Consider the following 24718-nt stretch of genomic DNA (forward strand, 5'->3'; position numbering starts at 1 on the left):
TTATTTGTAGAGCTGTTTCCCATTTTTCCTTATCAAAATATTTCAGCTGTAGCTAAACAAATCAAGTAGCTATTGGAGATTCTGTTCCGACCAAGTCAGATGAGTGTTTTTAATCACCATCCTGAGGCAGACCCATGATGTTAGCAATTACAGCACTTTAAAAAAATAAAAGGGAAAAGTACTTTTGTTCCAGAGAGTAACTCCTGTGGGGAGAAAAAAAAGCAGATGGAAAGAATAGCAATGATGAAACAAAATTAATATATATTATATAACCACCAAAAAAGCTGTCATGCAACATTTCTGTGTTTCCTTTTACAAGTATTGTGCATTTTTGTCTTTGAATATGAGTTCATGCTTGAGTCAGCAGCAGTTTAGCCTTAGAGGCATAGGATAGATCATTGATTTCTGCCCCTTTAAGAAGATTTTTGTGTATCTCTGCCCAGTGCTATGTGTTGATTTCATAGTTTAACAGCCAGAAACTGTGTTTGTTTCTCTATTTCCTATTTTTTTGGCTGTATGTGTTTATTTCTCTATTTCCAATTTCTTGGCTGGGTTGGGGGTTGGGGGTGGATATCTTACTTTTGCCCTCATGGGCCGCCTACATGTGTGAAATCAAATTCCTATGAAATATATTCTAACTCCCTCTAAGCAACATATGAGAATGCTTTATTATTGGAGACTCAAAGTTTTCCAGTTTGCTGACAAATCCAGCTGGGGTATCAAAAATTGGAGATTATTTTTTTCTCCCATTTCTTTCTATGGGGGAAGTCAATAGAATTGAACAAGAAAAAAAAAAACATTGTGTTACTTTTAGGCCAGAGGAGTGAGGGTAGCACTTAGGGGAGGTAAGAGAGTTAATCATGTGTCCTAAATTGAGCTGAGGGCGATGTACCTAGTGCATCCAGTGAACTAATCTTTAATTTTTGTACCAGGCACACAGCCAGCATGTCCACTTAACTAGGATAGATGATTAAGAAGAATGTTGTAAAAAAGCTGAACATAATTCACTATCACCAAATGTAGGAGGCGTCTCTGAAGCTGACAAAGTTGCTCCTACAAAATGCAATGACAGGATCCAAATTGTGAGAAAAAGCATCCGACTTGGTTAGGACAGGTAAAGCAAAGCAAAAACAAAAGAGCTTTGGCCTACAAGTCATTTCTGTTTGGAAATATTTTCCAAAGATTGAACTTAGGCTGGCAGTGCCCCTAGCAATGCTGTCTGCAAAGCTGCCAAAGAGCAGCCACGGAACTGAACCAGGAAGCTCAAGGTAGTAGAAAATTCAGTGGACAGAGTCTAACTTCTGAAGATGCTGTTCTCAGTGCTTCCTGAGACCTTCCAGAGGGATGATTTCCAAACTATGTTTAGCCATAGGGGGAAAAAAAAGATTTTGCTAGCTGTGAACACCGGATTTGATTATCTGTAGCCTATTTCTAGCTTCAGAAAAATTTCTCCTTCTACCTTATAATCCACGACAGCCCAGCATTTTAAGAATTTTATCTGCAAGCATCTCAACATAGTTTTGTTTTGTTTTGTTTTTTAAAGAAAATTAGCACAGAGAAAACATTTTTTTAAAAACCACTTTCCAGGGCAGCCCAGGTGGCTCAGCGGTTTAGTGCCGCCTTCAGCCCAGGGCCTGATCCTGGAGACCCGGGATTCAGTCCCATGTCAGGCTCCCTGCGTGGAGCCTGCTTCTTCCTCTGCCTGTGTCTCTGCCTCTCTCTCTCTCTGTCTGTGTCTCATGAGTAAATAAATAAAATCTTTAATAAAAATTTTAAAAAAATGAAAACCACTTTCCAATTATACAGTGTCCATTGTATATGTTATAAACGTATAACTTATATTTTATTCATACATCGAGATTCTTTTGAAAAATTTTGTTTATTTGAGAGAGAGTGAGTGAGCACATGAGCAGGGGCAGAGGGAGAGGGAGAATCAGACTCACCAGCTGAGGAGGGAGCCTGACATGGGGCTTGATCCCAGGACCTTGAGATCATGACCTGAGCCAAAGGCAGATGCTTAACTGACTGAGCCACCCATGTACCCCTCACACATAGAAATTTGAATTAAGTAGGTGCCCTGCCTCTATTTCCTGTATGGAAAGTTCGAAGAGATGGATCTACACATGGCTGCTTTTTCTAGTTATGTACATTCTTTGCAACATGTTTCATAGGATGTTACTTAGGTGCTTCAATTAACTGGACAAAACAATTATTACGCCTACAGAAAACAAATGACTAATTTACTTAACATAAAAATGAGTGTTACAAACCAGTAAGAAAAAGATAAACAATCCTGTGGAAAATTGGCAAAGAATAGACACAGATAATTCAGGGAACCACCCGCCTCCAAAAAAAAAACAACCCTAAGAAACACATACAAAAATATATTTAACCTTGCTCGTGGTTTAAAAATTCAAGGGATGATGATATAGCAATTTTCACTTCCAATTGGCAAAATCAAAAAGAATGATGATAAAACCAGAAGATGTGAGGAGACAGTCACTTTGATACATATTCATGGAGTGTGTTAATCGATATAATGTTTAGTGGTGGCAGTTTTGCAATGTTAAAGTTGGTCCAGAAACTTCATTTCTGTGAATATAATCTAAAAAAAACCTCACAGAAGTACACAAAGACAAAAATGCACATGGATGATGATTGCAGCATAGTTCCTAATAGCTATCAACTGGAAACAAACCATCAAAAAGAATGAGGTAGAGCTACAGGTACTCACATACAAAGTGTTCCAAGTGTTCCAAGAGGCAGTAAAAAGGAAAAAGAGCCAGTTACAAAAAATAATGTAGAAAAGGACTCCATTTTTGTTCTGTGTGAAAGAAAAAATAAATGTAATGACATATATACTAAAATGTGAATGCTGGTTGTTTCTGGGAGTTGGCATTTTGGAGCACCTTCTATTTCTACCTTATGTATTTCTGTCAGATTTGATCCCAGATGAAAGGTAAAATAAAAATAGTTTTAAAAAATAACAGTATGAGCATCGCTTATGTAGTTTTCTTGCCAAACATGTTAGTTCTGAATCTAAACATGAGGAAACAACCACATAAATCCAGATTGTGTGATATTCTGCAAGATAACGAGCCTAGACTCCTTACATTTATCAGTGTTATAAAAAATGAAAAAGAGACTATTCTAGATTAAAAATATCTCAAGAGAGCCAGTAACAAAAGGCAATCTGTAATCCTTGATTGGATCCTGAATGCATAAAAAAACATTGGAAAGAAACTTTTAGGATATAATTGCCTTGGTGAATCTCAGTGAAAGAACAGCATTTCTAGAATTATATTTTGGAAAATGCTAGTATAGGAAATGCCCCATTAAATGAAATGTATTGTGCCCTTCCATGCAAGGTATGCTATTACCTCATTTAATCTCTGTTATTTATTGAAGAAAAAGATGGTTCCCTTTTTTCTCTTGATGGTTTCCTTTTTTTTTTTTTTTTTTAAAGATTTTATTTACTTATTCATGAGAGAGAGAGAGGTGGAGACAGAGGCAGAAGGAGAAGCAGGCTCCATGCAGGGAGCCCGACGTGGGACTCAATCCTTGGTCTCCAGGATCACACCCATGCCTGAAGGCGGCGCTAAACCGCTGAGCCACGGGGGCTGCCCCAATGGTTTCCTTTTGAAGGTAGGACTCTGTTACTGTAATTGGTGATGGATACCAATGCATTCAATTCTAGAATATCTTATCTGGTTTATAGATTTCAAATCAGTGCGTAGATGCCAACTAGGGTCTACTGCAAAGTTGGCGAATCTCAAAGCTGGAGGGTATCTTTGGGGGTACATGGGATCAAGCCTTATCATTTTGCAAATGAGCAAAGGGGCCCAGGTGGGCTAGTGACTTAACCGTAGTTCATTTGAAAAAGCCCTGATTTTGGAAATCTTGTCCTTAACTTTAGAATTCTTAACAATAAAACCATCAAGATGCATTTAACTCTTGCTGAACATCACCAACGGAGTAAGCATCAAAATGGTCTGCCTTGAGCTGGGCCCCTTCTGCATGGAAAGAGGCTTACCACTTGGGGAGGAGTCACATGATAATCCTCAAGGAGCAGAGAGCCTCAGACTCCCAGCACTGTAATAACGCAGGCAGTCTGCCGAGTCCCAGCCGAACCAAGACATGCCCTTTGCTTGACTTTTTTATTACATAAGAAAGCACGAGGAGTTCAAGCCAACACTTTTTTCTCCCTAAAAAAAAAAAAAAAAAAAAAAAAAAAGACTGCTTATGGAAATGGATAACAAGAGTCCTGAGTCCTTTACTTCTCTTCCCGATAAACATTTCCTCACAGCACATTCCCAGCAGGACTCATCCCATCTGGTAGAATGAAGGGAAAGAGATTCAATCACTTTTCCTTTATAAAATGTGTGTACCTCCTTTTTACTGGGCTAAGACTCCAGATCTGCATTCTCCATTTTATATCTCTCTCTGAGAATAATCTCCTGACCTGCATAGTAGACTTCAGAGAAATCAAAAATCTCTACTCCCTGACAGTTTTATCAGGAGAACAATTCTTCTGACTGGGTTATGTCCACTCCTCAGGGGCCAGTGGAAGTTCCGCACTGGTGAGGGTGAGGCTGAGACTTCTTGCAGTGGGCTAGGTACAGGTGGCAGAGGGCACAGGGAGCCACAAAGGTGCCCAAGGTCAAAGTTTGTAGAGGTAATCTGAGTCTAAATATCTGGAAGAACACATGCAATGTGAAGTCAGGGGGCTACTGAGATGGGAGTTGATAAGTTAAGGGTGTGGAACTGAACAGAAGTGGGCTAGCAGCACAGGCAAGTCGGAACCAGGCAAGAGGGTCTCTTGGGAGACAACCCCAGATTCCAGCTGGCAGATGTGTCTTGCCATTTGTGGTTGGCAGTTCCTGGTGTTTTGAGGTGGCTGAAGTTGCCAGAATCAGCGGACCTGGAAAAGCCACTGGTCAGTGAGCAAAACTAAAAGCACCAGGGTCTGAGTTAGGTCGGAAGTGAAAACTGGATCCCTACATCCAAATTGGTCAACAGGGTGTAAAGTCAAGGACAAACCCATTGTTAGTCCAATAAGCATGTTTGACTAATCAAGGGAGGGACAAGAATGCAAGTGTGAAGCCAGAGAAAGCCGGCAGCGTGGTGGTCAATAGTGGAGGACGAGTGCAGTATGATGCTAGAGTGGGATGGGCTGGAATGATTCCAAGGCCAAGGAGTAGATGGTACAGCCACTCTTCATAGTGGAGCCACTCTTGAGTATAGTAGCATACAGCCACTCTTCATTCTGTTCCTGTGCTCTGAATGAGATGTGTCTTGTGCCATTAAAAGTACCACCAGAGCTTTCTGCTGTAAGCTTGAGTGGCTGGTATCAAGATGGGCAAGTTCATGAAAGCCCGGAAGGTGGTGCTGGTCCAAACTAGATGCTACTCTGGATGCAAAGCGGTCATCATGAGGAGTATTGATGATGGTACCTCAGACCATCCCTACAGCCATGCTCTGGTGGCTGGAATTGACTGTTATCCCTGCAAAGTGCCAGCTGCCATGCATAAGAAGAAAATTGCCATGAGGTGAAAGATCAAGTCCTTTGCAAAAGTTTATAACTACAATGATTCATGCCCACAAGGTACTCTGTGGATATCCCCTTGGATAAAAACTGTCACCAACAACGATGTCTTCTGAGAGCCTGCTCTTAAACTCAAGGCCTGACGAGAGGCCGAGGTCCAGTTCAAGGAGAGGTACAAGACCTACAAAAACAAAAGGCTCTTCAAGAGGTTGCAGTTTTAGATCTGTTTTGTTTCAGTCACTAAAAACACCACCAAAAAAAAGTACCACCAGAATGATTATAGTTGATAACACAGTATTTGAAATTGCTAAGAGAGTAGATCTTAAAAGTTCTCATCACAAGAAGAAAAATTTTGTTAACTATGAACAATGACAGATATTAACTAGACTTTATTGTTGTGATCATTTTGCAATGTAATTTGTATAAAATCATTGCAATTTCATTACATTGAAAGTAATATAATGTCCTATGTTGGTTTTAGCTCAATAAAAAAAAAAAAAAGTATCACCAATAACTTCGTTTACTCTGTTGTCTTGCAATTAATTGAGAGTATGAGGGAGAAAAGAGAACTTTGCTTATGGAGAAGAGTATGCTTGTGTTGACAGAAAATACTGTTGGGGACTTCCAGAATTTCAAACACACAGGCATTCCTAAGGGAATATACCAAGGCAGTGGGAAGTGGGTAATATGGCCCAAAATCTCTTCCATGCTTAGCCAGACTGAGTTCTCCAAGTGACTGGGTAGGGATCCATGGGTTTGGTTGAGGTACTCTCTTTAGAAAAATTCGATGAGGGGATCCCTGGGTGGCGCAGCGGTTTGGCGCCTGCCTTTGGCCCAGGGCGCGATCCTGGAGACCCGGAATCGAATCCCACGTTGGGCTCCTGGTGCATGGAGCCTGCTTCTCCCTCTGCCTATCTCTCTGCCTCTCTCTCTCTCTCTCTCTCTCTCTCTGTGACTATCATAAATAAATAAAAATTAAAAAAAAAAGAAAAATTCGATGAGAATGCACACATTTTGGGGAGAGGGGTCACATTGGAGAGTCCTAACAGCTCAACTCAGATACGTTTATGCTTATGCCTGGAGGGAATGGAACAAGGCCACTAGGGTGCTGGGAAGCCTAGGTTCCCAACACAGATGCCTGACAACACAGGGCACCCATGGGGGCAGGGGGCAGGGGAGAAACGTAGAGTGAACTGTGGGGATGGTCCAGCATCTGTGCAGAGAGGAGGATTGGGAAGAGGGTCCAGTTTCCGGGATGCCTGTATACCTACTTTTACCCCAACTTCTAGCACACTAGGTCAACTTTTGTCTATCAGTCACATAGGGTTTCTGTGATTTTCTTTCATTTGGCTTTACACCTTTTGAAAACCACCACCTAATATCAACCACACTAAGCGCTGTCCATGTTTTTGCTCTGTGTCGGATGCTATCTTGGCTACATCATGTAGGACGCTTTCCTCAAAGAGTTTACAGTCTCTCTGGAAATCCCAATTTTATGTAATGGTATAAAGGAGGAAACAAAATAGGGTAGGACTTCAGTGTTAAATGATGTGTTGGGGATACAAGTGACTCACAGTTTTAAAGTGGAAAAAAGATTCCTGGGCTTTAGAGGGTGAAGATCCACGTCAAAAGTTATAGAAATTTCTACCTGAAAAAAGTGATATTTGAGCATAAGTTTAGAGAAGGAGAGAATTTGAGTGAGTGGGGAAGGCATTCCAAGCTGTGAGAAAGACCCTAAACAGAGGTATAGAGTTAGGAACGCTCAAGGTCAATTTGAGAAACAATAAATAGAGAAAACATATGCATGACTGACAGTGTTTCCCATTTTTTAAATTACTTATTCAGACAGTATCCTGAGCAAGAACAATTTCCTGTGGTTTATAAATAGGTACCAGTTATTTTAGTGGAACATAATGCTGATGATCATTCATGGAATGTTCCACAGAGACTTCAGTTTTCTGAGGACCAGGGAGAAAATGTATAAATGTTTAAGGAATGGTCCAGAACATGAAACACCATTAATAAAAATCAAATACAACACTTACACAGAAACTTAGTGTTCTTAACGAGGTCCTTGTCTCCTTTGCTCTTTCTCCCTCCTGGATTTGTTCCTGATTTATGATGCGGAGGGCCCAAGGCTTCAGATGACATGTACCTCTGGATATGAAAGAATGAGAATAGAAATTGGGAGATAATAAAATGGATACAAGAGATGACATCATTTTTCTGAGCTCATAGAATGGGTGGTGCCAATGTTATGATTCGGAATGCCTATCTCATGTTTTCTTTCACCCAAGATTTCCTATCCAATTCCAAAACCAAGAAGCCACTAGAATGGTACAGAATCTCAATTCCAGTGATTCCTAAGATGAGAACATTTTTATGAGGCTGATATATTTCATAGGTTGGAGATCCCAGCTCCCCATGCTTGAGAAACATTCCAATGTGTATGACCATGTTATAGGTCACGCAAAAGAAAGAAGATATTTGTATTCATTATGGTTATGGTTATGGATAGATTTGTATTTTATTGGAATTAGTTAGCATCACTCTCAATTTTCCTGTGCTGTTCTATTTTTTATTGTTTCCATAGCATTTGTATCTACATATTGTTCATTTTGGCCTACAAAAGATTATGAGTGAATACATCTTTTTTTTTTTTTTTTTTTATTCATGATAGTCACACACAGAGATCGAGAGAGAGAGAGAGGCAGAAACACAGGCAGAGGGAGAAGCAGGCTCCATGCACCGGGAGCCCGACGTGGGACTCGATCCCAGGTCTCCAGGATCACGCCCCGGGCCAAAGGCAGGCGCCAAACCGCTGCGCCACCCAGGGATCCCTGAATACATCTTTTTTATTTGTGTTTTTCCTTTGGGTTCCTCTTTCTATAGGCTTAGGGCAAAAGAAGTGATGGTTATCCTAAATTTTCCCTAAATTTATCCTAAATCTTATCCTAAATTTGTAGCAGCAGCAAAGTATTTTATTATAAAAACTTCCTTAGGAAAAATATCCAACAGTTAATCTTGTCTATATCTGAAGAGATCCTTAACAAATATCTCCAAAAAGTATGAAATGATACTGCCACTAGTGATTTTACAGGTTTTTGCAAGAACTTGGAGTTGTATATAAGCCTCTACCCACACCCCAGCTCTCTAAATAAGAATGAATGCTATAAAGTTGTCTTCTTGTTCTTATAGTTGGGTTATTTTATGGGTTAACAAAATCAGTACCGATAGCCTTTCTGGACATTCCAATAATCCTCCCACAAGTTAAAAAAAAATACTCCTAAAATTGAAAAGGAAGTTCCATTCAACTTATCAAATGTAATAACAATTGCCTACAAAAAACTTCCTTTGACAGACAGAATTTGTAGTCAGTAAAAGAGTTATTTTCACACAGCGCTCAAGATTTACAGGATCCTTTCTTAATGACAAAGGGTTTCCTTGGTCTACTCATGCCGTGTGGGTAAGTTTTACATTTCATGAGGCAATTTGAAGGAAAGGGTGAAGATATGTATGTTTGTATGTATGTGTGTATGTATGTATTTACTTAAGACAGAGAGCATGTGCAGGAGGGGGGTGGGGAAGAGCAGCAGAGGGAGAGAGAGGATCCCAAGCAGGCTCCACGCCCAATCCCACAACCCTGAGATCAAGACACCAGCCGAAATTATGAGTTGGACACCTACCCAACTGAGCCATCCGAGTCCCCCAAAGGTATTCTTTTTGAACATACTGTCTTTTATGGTGATACAATAGCAACATCAGATTATAAATTAACACTAGCTAATCAGAAATTAAATTTACAGGCATAACCTAAAAAGCATGGCCAACATATACTTTTTGGTTCCCAACACCCCAACATCTTTATCTTGAGGTGTGAGGGAACTAGGATAGAAATTGGTAGATTTGTACTTTAGAAACCAAATCAGGTTTTCCCATTTTGATACTTAAAGACAAAGTCAGAAAGCAAAACCAAACTGAAACAAAACGTATCTGTTTTCTTGGATATGGAAGTTTAGATAACTTGTGTGCGGTCCTCAGAAAGTAAGATTCCAGTGCTCTTCATATTTTAACGTTATAGACCTGTAAACAGTGCCTGTATGCCCAGCTGATCAGGAAACACAGCTTTCTTTCCTTTCTCCAGTATGTTCTCTCCAGGCATTGCCAAACTCATATACCTCCCAGCACTATTTCCACCGAATGTGACTTGAACGAAGGGCTTGGGAGTGGTGGCACAAGAGAGCATCTTGGTAACCTTAGTTTTGTAAACGTGAGATGTAACATTTACCTCTTGGTTGATTTATGAAGCATGGAAGTGTATTAAGATCTCTGTGAAAATCTGCAATTAAATTAAGGTCTAACTTTGTTGATCTTAGCATTTCCCAAGCTTAGTTGACCACGAACACCATTCCTCTCTAGGCTGTGCACCAGGATTCTGTGGGCTACGTTTGGATAAACGTCAACCTGGGCACGAGCACTGGTTTTCATTCAGACACGGGCCTCAGAGGCTCTCTTTGCCACTTGATAGCTCTGAGAGTCTGAGCAAATTACTTTCCCTCTCAGAAACCTGTTCCCCATCTGAATTATGTGGAAAATAATATGTATCTTACACGATTTTTTGAAGATGCAATATATGCTCAATAAACATTTATCTCCTTCTGTTTACAAACATGGTAGTATAAATCTTTCTGGGTTTCGACATGCATTCCAATATCCTTTCTAATAGGACTATCTTTCTCCAGTCTCATCTCCCAGGAACATGGGGAAGTGTTAACAACACCGCTTTAGAGTCAGACTCTGTAGAATGTAATCTTAATAACTGTATGACATATGACTTGAGTAAGTCATCAGCCCTCTCTGTGCCTCAGTGTCCCCACCTGTAAAATGGGAATAGTAATGGTACTTCCTTCAGGTTGTGAAGATTAAAGGCTAGTGTTGATAAAGTACTAAGAATAACACCTGGCATTGTTCAGAATACACATGGTGCACGTTCAATACTCTATTAAAGCTTCTAGTAGTCTCATTTTCTAATCATATGCTGCTCCAGCCATACTAGACCCCTTGCTACCCAGAGATACTTGATGCTTTCCCATATCCATATTTGTGCTCATGCCTTTCCTCATCTTTTCTTCCCAGTGAAATCATCTATCCTTTCAGGCCTGCCATGCATGCTACCTGCATGAGGAAGCCTTTCCAGATTTTCCCTAACCAGGTGTCTTCCTGCACCAGGGGATCCCCATGGGGCTTTGTAGTGCCCATGGGGCTTTGTAGTACCCTCCTGGTTCCACGGGGCTTTGTAGTGCCCATGGGGCTTTGTAGTGCCCTCCTGGTTCTTTTTTTTTTTTTTTTTTAAGATTTACTTATTTATTTATGTTAGACATAGAGAGAGAGAGAGAGAGGGGTGCAGAGATACAGGAGGAGGGAGAAGCAGGCTCCATGCCGGGAGCCCAACGCGGGACTCGATCCCAGGACTCCAGGATTGTGCCCTGGGCCAAAGGCAGGCACCAAACTGCTAAGCCACCCAGGGATCCCCCTGCCCTCCTGGTTCTTACCATGTTCGACTCTGTATTCAGTTTTATATTCCTGGAGGAGCACTATGCACACATACACACATGACACTCATCACCCAGTAGTGTGATCTAGCAGGTACAACTTCAGGCTGAGAATCAGTAAACTTGGACTCTGGTCTCAGGCCAACCACTCTGTAAACCTGGGCAAGTTACTTTACAGGAACTTTGGTTGCCCCTCTCTTAAAACAGTGGGTTGGATTAGGCCAGCTCTAAAGCCTGTTCTTATCTCTACCCTTCTGTAAGTCTAGTACACACCCCAGCCATCTAGAAGCCTGTGGAATTTTAAGAGAACAGAAGGGACAAAGCTTGAGCCAGAAATGTCTGATCAGAAACCCTTATTTGCACTGTTTATAAAAGCAAAAGACTGAAGCAATCCAAATAGATAAAGTGTGGCGTATCATGGAATATTATGCAGCTGTAACAACAACAAGGGATAAGGAACCTTACCATAAGGAAAGCTGAGGAGGAATGACCTCCAGGAAGCATGAAGTGAAAAAAAAACCCAAAAAACCCAAGGTGCAAAACAGTGTTTTTAGAACGCTGCCTGTTGTATGATAAAGAGAGGAAATTATAAGAATATACATTTGATTTAATTTATATAGGCCTAAAAAGACACTGGCCAGGTGCCCTTGGAAGAGTACACACAAAAAATGTTAAAAATGTTACCCATAGGAAATGGGGTGGAGTATAGAGTGGGTGGGAATAGGGGAAGAGTGAGAATTTCGAAGCACTCCTTTTTTTTTTTTTAAGATTTTATTTATTCATGAGAGACAGAGACAGAGGCAGAGACACAGGCAGAGGGAGAAGCAGGCTCCATGCAGGGAGCCCGATGTGGGACTCGATCCCCAGTCTCCAGGATCACGCCCTGGGCCGAAGGCGGCGCCAAACCGCTGAGCCACCTGGGCTGCCCCGAAGCACTCCTTTTAATACCATTTTGATTATGTATGTATGAGTGTAATCTCTACACCCAGCGTGGAACTCGAACTCACAACCCTGAGATCAAGAGTTGCATGCTCTTCCTACTGAGCCAGCCAGGCACCTGTACCATTTTGATTTTTTTTTAAAGATTTATTTATTTATTCACGAGAGACGGGGAGAGAGAGAGAGAGAGAGAGAGAGAGAGAGAGGCAGAGACACAGGTAGAGGGAGAAGCAGGCTCCATGCAGGGAGCCCGACATGGGACTCGATCCCGGGTCCCCGAGATCACACCCCGGGCCGAAGGTGATGCTAAACCTCTGAGCCACCCGGGCTGCCCCCATTTTGATTTTTTAATCAAAAAAATGTGATTTTTTTGTGAATGTATTGCCTCGTCAAAGAAAAAGTTAAAAGAGAAACCTCTGACTGTGACAGTGATTTGCAACAAAAACAAATCTTATTTGTACTTTTCAGTGAGGCTAGGGTCCAACTAAAGAATGATGTGCTAATTTATTGCTGAAGCCTTCTAGAATATGAATCCCCATGACATACTTGTCAGTGGAAAGGTGAAATGTTGGCCCTTTGGGTGTTTTTGGAGTTTTCTTCTCAAGCCAGCCACCTTGGTTCCCTAGTTCATGTCACCCGATGTAGACTCTCAGCAACCAGAGGCTTCCACTCATTTGGGATGTAGCCAGTGGTCAAGCAAAAGGTCTTGGGCTGCAATATCAGCACCCCCTGTTCATTCTGGAGGATCTGGAGAATTTTGTTGAGGAGAGGAGGGTGCAGCCTAGCAAATTCTCAAATCCTCTTAGAGGGCAAATAGAGGAACAGAGGACTCCGAGAAGGCTCTGAGGATGGTTAAAGATGATAGCTAGCGTCTACCCTCCACCTAAGACACAGTTCAGGGAGTGCTTTCAGAGAACTTTTCCAGCTTGCCTACAGAATCTACCCCTCAGAGAGTGTAGACCTTCCTCCCAAATGGGTGAAATTCCACGTTCTTTTCTAATTTAAGTAACCCACCACCCTAAGAAACTTAGACCTGTAGATATTTTTGTTTCTCCCACAGAGTCCCGCAGCAATGAGAAATCCAATGCATGGCATTGTCAGCTCGCTTTGGCCCCAGGTCCCATTTGGAGAGAATCCTGAGGTGAAATGACTTGCAGCTGAGGTAGGCCCATGCTTAGCCAGCACGTACTCCAGCAAACCCCAGCACTCACTCTTGGCTCCTCCTGGGAAGGCTTCAGAAGAGTTTTTCAAAGCAGACCTTGTAAAAACAAATACCCCCACCACTACCCCCATCTCCTGTCCCCTTCAGAAAACAAACAACAATACTGCTCTGTTCACCGGACACAGGGGGATTTTCTGTTTCAAGTATTTTTTCTTATTTCATATTGGCAGCACTTGTTAAGGAACCGATGACTTTCAAGTTGCATGAACTTTGAAACATAAGCATATAAGAATCCAGGTGCTTAAAACTTCCTCACACTCAGATACATCCTTATAGCCTTCATCTAAAAAAGTCTTTAAAGTTTTATTAAAATGATTTCAGTTAGAAAAAGAATGCCTTCCATTCCATATTTTGAGTTATTATGTTTGCTTTTAAAGCTTATAAGCAAAATATCTTGAGATCCTATTTCTTTTCTCAGACTTAGAAACAAACTTAGAAACTGGGTGTCAGATCTGGGTTTGAATTTTGTTTTCATCACTTAGGAGCTGTAAGACCTCAGACAACTAACCCAATTGATTTTGCCCCAATTTCCTCATTGGTAAAATGGGGTAATAATAGTATGAATATATGTAATAAACAGTTAATTAATAGTAAAATGAGTACATGTACTTAGAGTTCCTAGAGATATACATGAGTGACAAAAATAACAGTGTTAAACAATAAAAATTATTATGCTTTGGGGCACTTGGGTGGCTCAGTCAGTTAAGCAACTGACTCTTTTTTTTTTTTTTAATTTTTATTTATTTATGATAGTCACACAGAGAGAGAGAGAGAGAGGCAGAGACACAGGCAGAGGGATAAGCAGGCTCCATGCACCAGGAGCCCGATGTGGGATTCAATCCCGGGTCTCCAGGATCACACCCTGGGCCAAAGGCAGGTGCCAAACCGCTGCGCCACCCAGGGATCCCAGCAACTGACTCTTGATCTCAGCTCGGGTCTTGATCTCAGGGTGGTGAGTTCAGGCCCTGCATTGGGTTCTGTGCTGGGTGTGGACCTTACTTAAAAAAAAAAAAAATTTATCATACTTCTTATCTCATTTGGAGGAAATGCTTACAAACTGAAATTGATTAAATTACAGTATTTTCTCATTTTTGTGATCCTTTAAGGGTTCCAATTCTAGTCTTAAATAAATGCTTATCATTAAAATTAAACTCTTGTTTGCTCTAGCCTGTGTATAAAAAGAAAAAACCCAAGAGGAGAAACCAGCCTGCCAACCATGAGAACCAAGCAAGGAAAGAATTTCATTGCCTCCACAGCAAATGTTCAGATAGTCTCAGTATTGTATTGTCATGCCATGAGAATGAGGCATAGCATTTATGCTGTGACTGGGCATCCCCACCCACTGAGAATCTGAGGGCATAGGATAGGAAATGAGGATACTCGAACATCAAAAATATAATTCAGGGGCAAAATGGTCAAGATCTAATCACTCAATCCAGACAGAAGAGTTTTTCCTCAAACCAGTAGCATGTTAAACTTGTCTGACCTCTGTGGGGAAGTGATTTTTCTTTTTTCTTTGTTCCTCACCCATCAGCCTATGAATTTCTGCAATTTCTCGAATGAATTCTAGGCATGAGTCTAGCCCACTTCTGGAATCCTGTACATAGTGTGGCAAACTATGTCAAATTAGAGGGGTGGGGTTATCTTGAGGCAATGGTCTTCTGTTATTGCCAAGGTCATCTTTGGACTTCCAAAAGAATGACACCAGTCATGAAAATATTAGCCATGCCTGCCTCCTGTTCACAAAGAGCAGCATGGCTTGCCACCCATAGATATCAAGGCCATTGTGATAGAGGCACTACAGAAAGCCTGGAAGTTGGAATCTTGACCTCACTTTGGATTCTTGATTGGTAGCATATTCCAAATTTTAGTTACTTTTCTTCAGTTTTCCTGAATATAGTGAGGAGGCCAATTATTGGAGTCCTCATTGACAATGTCTGGAACAAAGTTGTCCAATAGAAATATAATGAAAGCCACATACGTAATTTAAAATTTTTGCAATAACTGTATTTGAACAAATAAAAAGAAATGGTAAAGTTAATTTTAAAAATAGATTTTATTTAACCCATTATACCCAAGGTAATATCATTGCAACATATAATGGATATTTTAAAAATTGACATATTTTACTTTTTTTTTTACTAAGTCTTTGAATCTGATATGTATGTAGATTTCACAAAATTTACAGCTAAAGCAAGTGGATTCAAGTATCTAAGTTGTTCCAAACACAGTTAAAAATTTTCTAATAACTGAAACCAAGATCCAATTTTTAAATTTAAATCTCAGTTTATTAAAATTAAATAAAATTAGAAATTCAGTTTCTCTGTCATTCCAGCCACATTTCTAGTGGCTACTGTATGAGAAAGTGCAGAGAGAGAAAATGAAGAAAGAGGGTGCAATGTTTTATGGAGGGTCATCACACTTGGAGCTCATCCTCAGTTGGTACATGCCAAAGGGAGGTTCCGGTAGCTTTTTTCCCCCTCTAATTTCTTCTTTGTTCCCAACAATAAAGACTCAGAGTCACTTTTATATTTCTGTGGTGGAATAATTAGACTCAAACTGCCTGAAAATAGGCAAGTGGAGTAATCAGCTTATATATGAGAAGTAAATTGTGACAAACCCTTTTACAAGAGGAGCACGTAGGAAAGTTTTAAAGAACGTGCATAAGCCCATTTATCTGAGGTGACAAGTAGTTCATTGGTTATTGAAAAATGATGTTGAAGTTGAAAAAGACTTTCACTTTTGAATTAAATTTTTTTAATTTAGGTGAAATCCAGATAACATAAACCTAACCATTTTCTTTTTTAAAAAAAGATTTTATTTATTTATTCATGAGAGACACACAGAGAGAGGCAGAGACACAGGCAGAGAGAGAAGCAGGCTCCCTGTGGGGAGCCCAATGTGAGACTTGATCCCAGGACCCTGGGATTACCACCTGAGCCAAAGGAAGATGTTCAACCACTGAACCACTCAGGTGCCCCAAAACTAACCATTTTAAAGTAAACATTTCAGTGGCATTTAGTATATTCATCAACTACCACCTCATAATTCTAGAACACTTTCATCACCCCCAAATAAAATCCCATACCAATTACGTAGTTATACGGCATCCTCTCCCCTGCTCTTCCCCCAGTCCCTGGCAATGTCAGTCTTTGTTCTATCTCTATGGATTTACCTATTCTGGATATTTTAGATAAATAGAATCATATAATATGTGACTTTTTGTGTCTGTTTTTTCCCCAGATTGTAGCATGTATCAGTACTTCATTCCTTTTATGGCTGAAAACTATTCCATTGTATGTATATACCACATTTTAATTCATCCATTGATCGATATTCAGGTTGTTTCTACCTTTTGACTATGGTGAATAGCGCTATTATGAACATTTGTGTACAAGTGTTTGTTTGAGTACCTGTTTTCAGTTCTCTTGGGCACATACCTAGGAATGGAATTGCTGGAGCATGTGGTAATCCCATTTAACTTTTTGAGGGACTGCCATACTCTTTTCCATAACATCTGCACCATTTTATATCCCTACCAGTAATATATGAGGATTCCATTACTCCGCATTCTTGCTGATACTTGTTATTTTCTTTCTTTTTTTTTTTTAAAGTAAAACCATCATAGAGGGTGTGAAATGGTATTTCATAGTGGTTTTGTGTTTTTCTAATGACTAATAATGTTGAACATATTTTCATGTGCTTAAAGGCCATTTATGTATCTTCTTTGGAGGAAATTCTATTCGGGTCCTTTGCCCATTTCTGAAATGGATTGTTTCTTTGTTGCTGAGTTGTAAGAGTTCTTTATATATTATGGATACTGGCCCTTTATCAGTTGTATAATCTGCAAATACATTTCTCTTGTTCTCTAGATTGCTTTTTCATTTTCTTGATAATGTTTTTTGATACACAAAAGTTTTAAATTTAGATAAAGTCCATTTGTCTATTTTTATTGTTATTGCTCATGCTATTGTGTCATACCTAATAATTCATTGCCTAATCTTTGAGGCACATCTTGAAAAAAATAGACTCATATCTGGAAAAGGACATAAAATTTTACTTTACTTGAAACCTTTGAATGTATGTTCACCTGCTAATCTGTTAATAGTCAAAGGGTTTCTTCCAAGATGTTTACTGAGTGAAAGACCACTTTGTTTTTGCATAAGCCACAGCTATCTGATACTTTGATTTCTTTTAAGTTGACTAAAAACTTAGAGACATTTGCAAAGCAACTTGACTCTGGCTATTTCAAGGATTTTATAATTTCCATTCCTACTTAAATTTTATTGCTATCTTGTCCACATATAAATTGATGATGGTATTTTTAGCCTTTAATCAGACATTTAAAAATGTGCAACTTAGTTATTATTGAAAGGAGTCTCTGCACATTCATATTTAATTGGTTTATGTAATGTTCAATTATAATAAGTATAATTATTAAGCAAAATAGGTTCAATTGTAATAAGTATAACTGGTATAAATAAATTTGGGAATAAACCCAACTGGCTTGGTAAATATATAGCACAATGGTGGGACTTGAAAAATATAGGTATAGCAGAGTATTGCCTACAGTCAAAGTATGCTTGATATGCCATGGATGTCAGTCAATATGCTCACAACACAGAGGGAATGAACAGTGTAATCCACCAAGTGTGTTAGCTGAAAAAGGATTAAGAGAGTATTTATTATTCTAGAGTTCTTGATTTAGAATTATTTAAAACATTTTTATTTTCTTTTTTTTAGGAGAGTTTTAAAACTGGTAAGATATACATGACATAAAATTAACCATTTTTTGCCCTTTTAAGTGTACAGTTCAATGGCATTAAGTACATTCACAATGCTGTGCAAACATTACCACCATCCATCTCAAGAACTTTTTCATCTTGCAAACAGAATTACTTTTTAATAATATGCAATGCCAAGCACACAGCTCTGATATGCTATTTTCTAAGCAGATACCAGTGGCACTTTGTAGCAGTGCGAACTTGGGTAGCTCATTTAACCTACTGGTGTCTTCAGTTTCTAACCTATAAAATGGGGTTAATATCTTCTCCACAGAACTAACAAAAAGAACAAAAATATATTTGCTAAAGCGCTTTGAAAACTGGAAAGCATTTTACAATTGCTACTTACGGTTATTTTTATTAATAGAAAATTTAAGGATTCATAGAAAGCTGAGTCCACTCATTCTCATCATTTTATAAATATTATTTCTACATATTTAGGTTATTCAGATCTATCATCATACATATATTTTACTTGTTTATTTGTTTGTTGATTGACTGATTGACTTCCATCCTACTAGAAGACCCATGAGGGCAGTGATTTTTTTTACTGTTTTACCCATTGCTCTATTTCAGAGCCTAGAACAGATTAAGGCATATATATTTCTTTTTTTTTTTTTTTAAGATTTTATTTATTTATTTGAGAGAGAGAGACCACGAGGTGAGGGCAGGGAGAGGCAGAGGGAGAGGGAGAGGCAGACTTTCTGCTGAGCAGGGTGCCATCATGGGGTTCGATCCCAGGACCCCCAAGATCATGACCTGAGCTGAAGGCAGATGCTTAACCGACTGGGCCACCCAGGTGCCCCAAGGCATATATATTTCTTGAATAAATGAAAGAGTGAATTATTCTATACATCAGTAACTATGATATTAGTGCTCAAAAACTACTCACTCATGATATTGTCAGCTCAAACATGTAAGTCTTTAGGCTTTCCCAGTGCAAAATTAGTATGTGTGAAGCCCCAAGTAGAACATTTCTACTTTGAGGAAACTTCTCAGACTAGTTCAGAGTTGAAAGGAAGTCAAGTTTTGGAGTAAATAGAGATGAAAAATATTATTCAAATTTTCAAAATGTGTTCTGAATTTAACATTTTAGGTTATTATCAGTACAATAAGAGATAGGTTTTAATTGGGTTAATTTAATGTAACCAAAGAGATACTGTAAGTAATCATTCTTTTCGAAATAAAACAGGCAGACTCAACTATTGTTTTATCAATGTCTGGTTTCAAGTGGAGCTATATGACTTGCTTTGGCAAATGAAATGTTGAGTGGAGGTAACCTTATGTCATTTCTGGGTGGGAGTATTTAGTTGCTGGTACTTAGCCCTCCATCATGCTCTTCCCTTACAGTAAAGAGTGTAGAGGTACCTACTGACATGGAGGTACCATAAGATTATTCTGGAATGCTGAGCTGACACATAGAAGGCAGCCTTCCCCAGAGAGTCTCTTGGAATCACAGCTGATTTTATATAAGCAATAAATTAACCTTTGCTGATTTGGAACTTGTGTATTATACTAAGATTTGGGAATAGTGTATTATAACATAACCTAGTCTATAGTGACTTATATATATATATTGACAATATTTTGCCCTACATTTTTAAAATAAATTTATTTTTTATTGGTGTTGAATTTGCCAACATATAGAATAACACCCAGTGCTCATCCCATCAAGTACCCCCCTCAGTGTGCGTCACCCAGTCACCCCACCCCCCGCCCACCTCCCCTTCCACTACCCCTGGTTCGTTTCCCAGAGTGAGGAGTCTCTCATGTTGTCTCCCTCCTTGATATTTCCCACTCATTTTTTCTCCTTTCCCCTTTATTCCCTTTCACTATTTTTTATATTCCCCAAATGAATGAGACCATATAACGTTTGTCCTTCTCCGATTGACTTACTTCACTCAGCACAATACCCTCCAGTTCCATCCACATTGAAGCAAATGGTGAGTATTTGTCGTTTCTAATGGCTGAGTAATATTCCATTGTATACATAGACCACATCTTCTTTGTCCATTCATCTTTCGTTGGACACCGAGGCTCCTTCCACAGTTTGGCTATTGTGGACATTGCTGCTAGAAACATTGGGGTACAGGTGTCCCGGGGGTTCACTGCATCTGTATCTTTGGGGTAAATCCCCAGCAGTGCACTTGCTGGGTGGTAGGGCAGATCTATTTTTAACTTGCCCTACATTTTTAATGGAAAGTTAAAATAACAATTTATATATGAATATATATATATACATTCTATGGGAGAAAAAGCCATATATAATTATGTGGTTTTAAAAATGGAGAGTAGTACTATAGTGTTACAGACACGGTATCAATGAGTTCTAGGTTCCTTTAAATCATCTTGATTTCTGATGTGAGGAAGAACTTCAACAAAGCTGCTTCTAAGGTATTTGAGAATAATCTTTTTGAGTTATCATGATTACTAAGGCTTTTCATCTTTTTCTAGATTCTTTCCTTTCACAGAAATATATGCCTTCTTCAATAATCTCTCCATATTTAGACTATCTTTTCTTTGACCTGTTACTTTTTTTTTTTTTTTTTTGGTCAGTGGTCTACTGGGTTCTCCTAGATGATGATTTTTTTTTCCACCAAAGGGTAAGAATTCAAAATTGTGAGTGATTTATAGTGTATTTATAGTGAAAGTCTGGTGAGAACTCAGGTATTTATAGTGCAACTCCGAATCCTTGCCTTTTACATTTTTGAAATACTTTGGCACTTTACTAGAGTACCTTGCTAAGGTTGCGTGTGCCCTCCCTTTTCGAAAGAAATTTTAAAAAATTAAGTGGGAGTGGAATGGGGTAGGGGCAATGACTCACTCATCGAATGAAGATTTATTCAAGTACTGTTATCTGTGATAAAGGAAGCTGTTAAGAGTCACCATTTCTGAATAATATTGGAAGAATTTAAACAGGCATTTTCCAGAATTGCCATTGTTTTCTTTGGTATTTCATTAACATTGTGGGTGGGGAAGTGCTGCTGAGGGCCACGGAGCAAAATAAGTGAAAGGGAAACAGCTTTCATTCCTGGTGGATTTCCTGTATTACCTAATGAGGGCAGCCACTTACATGTTGATTCTGTACAATTCAATTCAACAAATATTTTTTGAGCACCTCCTAAGTGCCTGCTAGGTACAAACAGTGAACAAACAGACAGACAATAGAACCCTGTCCTTGGGAGAGTTCACCTTCTGGAGGTGTTGATCAACTGATAAAAATGTCAAATTATTTGCTTTTCCCAGTAGTCTTTCCTATGTATCGGAAGTGATCATTGGTACAAACATTCAAACTCGATGGTGAAGCACCGAGAGGAAAAATCCTCTTCACTCTGGTGGAACAATCTCATTTAGATTCATGCTAAAAGATTCATTTAAAAAATACGTGCAAAACCAGAAACCTATCAACCCCCACTCGATTTGCGACATAAGCATGATGTATTTATCTTTGCTTTTAAATTCAGGGGTTGAGGGGCGGATCTTCAGGGAGAAGGGCCCTCTTCCCTCTGAAAGCTCACAGTGCCGCCGCTGGGCACCTACACGGCAGGCCGAACGTCAGTTTCCCTGGATGCTGCTCTCTAAAGAGCGTTTCTATTCGTGGACGCGGGGATGACACCATCTTTTCTCCCCAGCAGTGGCGGTTCTAGAATTTCTACATGGCCTGGGGGATCGGCTGGGTGGGCGGGCAAGCTGATGGAGAAGGGGCGTCGGCACGCGCCCGAGGCCCGGCGTCTGCGGGTCGGAGGGAGAAGCGACGCCCCGAAGCCATCGCGGGGCTGGCACTGCAGCCCGGAGGACCCCACTCCGCCAGGCTGGCTCGGGAAGGGCGCCCGGGCCAGGTGAAAGGGAGCCAGGACGCCCGGAGGCGGGACTTGCACAGACCACTTGTAGGGTCCGTTCGCAGATTCCCGGAGGGACCGGGGGAAGACGCCCTCACAACGAGGGGGAAGAGCTCGACTTGGCCGAGGAACCTCTCCCTGCCCCCCGCGCCCCCGCCCCCGCCCAAGGTTTCCCACGGAGAGGTCCCCGTCGCCCTGCATCAGGCTGGGCGGAACCCGGTCCGCATCACCACCTAAAGCCTAAAACCAGCCCCCGACACCCCAACACTCCGCCGCCCTCCGAACGCAGACATCGCGGGCGAAAAGAGGCTGCACAAATCACGTAGAAAATTAGGCTGCCCCTTTCCAAGGCGATAATCAAATTAGCCTCAAATTAAACGTGAAATTGGCCCTCGCCGGCCGCGGGGACAAAGCCCCCATTGTCCCTGGGCCCGGGTAGCGGCGGCGGCGGTGGCGGTGCCCACCCAGCCTAGGCCAGCAGCCCCGCTGGGTCCCCCCGCGGAGGGCGAGGGCGAGGGCGAGGGCGAGGTCCGCGGCGGGCGGCGGGCGGCGGGCCGGGGCAGCGCCCGAGCTCGGCCAGCGCGCGCAGCAGGCGCGGGGGGCGGAGGGCGCGGGGGGGCGCTGCGGGGCTCCGGGCGGCGCCGAGCGGGGGCGCCGCGGCGAGCCGAGCGGAGCGCGCAGGGCGTGCGGGAGGGAGCGGGGCGCGCGCCGGGCTGCGCGCTCCCGGCGTCCGCGCCGCCTCTCCCCGCCCCTCGCCCCCTCCCGGCCTGCGCCCTCCCCCTCTCCCCCCGCCCCGCGCTCCCGCCCAGCCCCCGGAATCAGTGCAGCTGTCGCCGTGCAGGCTGCGGATTCCTCCAGTCCCTCCCTCGGCCGCCTCTCCGCCCGGAGCGAGCGCGCAGCCCCGCGCAGCAGCGCCCACCGGTCCCGTCCTGTGAGCCCCGGCCCCAGCCGCGGACAGCCCCGCGGAGTCGCCTCCCGGCCCACCCGCCCGGCCGCCGAGGAGCGGGAGGAGGACGGGACCCCGGCGCCCCCACCCCCTGACCCGCGGGAGGTAGGTAGATGCGGGGGGGGGGCGGGCTGGAAGATGCCAACTCACTGGGGCTGCCTCCGGGCGGGCTCCCGGGCGGCGGGAGGGCAGGAGGAGGGGCGCGGGCCCGGGCCGGGAGGACGCCGCTGCCCCGCCGCTGCCCCGCCGCTGCCCCGCCGCTGGCCCGGCGCCCCGGGAGCGGCGTGGGGGCAGGGAGGCTGCGGAGCCCGGGCGGGGGCGGCCGCGGAGCCGGGGGCTCCGGTGCTTATTCGTGCGCGGCGCTGCGGGCAGGGGCGGCGGGTCCGCAGTGGGGCGGCCGCAGCTCCCCCGCGCGCACCGCGCCCGCCCAGCCCCATCCTCGGGCGCAGCGGCGCCGATTCCTCCTCTGCCTCCGCCGCCGCCTCCCTCCCGCCGGGCGCAGCGGCCCCTGCACGGGGGTGGGTGCGGAGGGCGCAGCGGGGGGCGCGTATTCTCGGGCGCCCTCCCTGCGGCCGGGGCGGCGGGGGCGCAGCGGCCGGGGGATGCGGCCAGGCGTGGTCCCCGCTGCGCCGCGCTGCAGCTGAGCGGGAGGCGGCGGCCCCCCCGCGCCCGCCGCCTGCCCCCCGCCCTCTCCCCGTCCCCACTCTCCCAGGGCTGGGCGTGAGCCGCCTCGGGGCGCCCGCCCTCCGGCTCCAGCCACCGGCCCCTCAACAGGTTTGTACCAGCGCGGGGACCCTCCGGGCCGGCCCTGGGGCGCGGGGGTGGGCCGGGAGCCCCTCTGGTCCTCATCCCTCCCACCGCGCCCGCGGCCCTCTTTTTTTATTTTTATTTTTTGATTTTCTTGGTGGGGGGAGCCTTCCCTTTGTTTTTGCGAGAGGAGAGCTGCCAAGTGCCCGCCGTCCGGTGGGGAGGGGAGCGCTGGCGAGGTCAGAATCCGACCCAGGTCCGTGGTCTTCCCCATCCGGAGCGGGGCCCCAGAGCGGGGACAGGGCGGGGGGGGGGTTCAGCAGAGGAGCCGAAGGGATGCGGTGGGGGTCAGCTGGGCGGGGAGGCGCGTTTTTGGCAAGATGGACGGCTCCCGGTGCCCTCGCCGTGATGCAGCACAATGCCGCAGCCTCGCAGCCTCCCCCGGTTCTCGCTGCCGGGCCCGGCCCCCGCCCGGCCCCACCCAGGCCCGGGGCCGCCGCTGCCGCGAGCCTGTCCTGCTGCTTCAGCGGGATGTGGCGGCCGGAGGACCGGGTCCCCGAGCCGTGGGCGTGGGGCGGGGCGGGCCTGCCGTTGGGGTGACCCCGCCCGCCCGGGTGGGGGGCTGTGCTCGGACGGAGGGGCGTCCTGCGGCGCCAATGCAGGCTGGGGGCCGGCCTGCGAGCTCCCCGAGGTACCTGAGCGGCAGGGAGGGGCTGCGGTGCGCGGGCCGCGGGGTGCGCAGGCAGTGGTGCAGTCGGTATCGCGAGTCGCAGGGCGGTTCTGTGCATCACCCACAGCCTGTGACTACAGCCCGGCCACCACCGATTTCTTCGTTTGTGAAAAAAGTTGATTAATTGAAGCTTCGGTAGCGATGACGTTACAGGACCTCTGTCTTCGGTCAGTTCCTATTAAGAATATGAATGTTCCTACAGGAAACCATTTTATTTTTTGAGACGGGATGATTGATGTGTTTTAGTTCTTACGTATCTGAGACATTTTAAAAAATGTTAAGGTTCGGTCCGTTGTTTTAAAAGGAGCGTATTTTTTGACGGATGGTGAATTGTCTCTTTAACCTGTGTTTGCTTTGCGTGCATCATTTGCTTTTTTTTTTTTTTTTTCCTGTAAATCAAGCACAGTTAACAGA

At 43.5% G+C, this 24718-nt stretch overlaps 1 protein-coding gene, 1 long non-coding RNA gene and 1 pseudogene across 8 annotated transcripts in view; 2 read left to right on the forward strand and 1 right to left on the reverse strand.

Annotated features, from left to right (window-relative positions):
• Nucleotides 1-24385, reverse strand: LOC140600241 (uncharacterized). Its single transcript, XR_012003465.1, has 5 exons — nt 24270-24385; nt 7591-7702; nt 4034-4205; nt 2735-2824; nt 1-203 (listed from the first exon to the last, which is right to left on the reverse strand). It is a non-coding gene; the product is annotated as an uncharacterized lncRNA (long non-coding RNA).
• LOC140600239 (large ribosomal subunit protein eL27-like) lies at nt 4278-5881 on the forward strand (annotated as a pseudogene).
• SPTBN1 (spectrin beta, non-erythrocytic 1) overlaps nt 22667-24718 on the forward strand; it is a 197487-nt gene continuing 195435 nt past the window's right edge. For 2 of the 7 annotated variants that reach the window (XR_012003462.1, XM_072768372.1), the window contains exon 1: nt 22667-22932. The gene's annotated coding sequence lies outside the window, so the exon portion shown is untranslated. The other 5 variants (XM_072768378.1, XM_072768374.1, XM_072768376.1 and 2 more) reach the window with 5 other exon arrangements.

The sequence above is a fragment of the Canis lupus genome, chromosome 11 (genome assembly GCF_048164855.1).
Source record: "Canis lupus baileyi chromosome 11, mCanLup2.hap1, whole genome shotgun sequence".
Taxonomy (NCBI): Eukaryota; Metazoa; Chordata; class Mammalia; order Carnivora; family Canidae; genus Canis; species Canis lupus.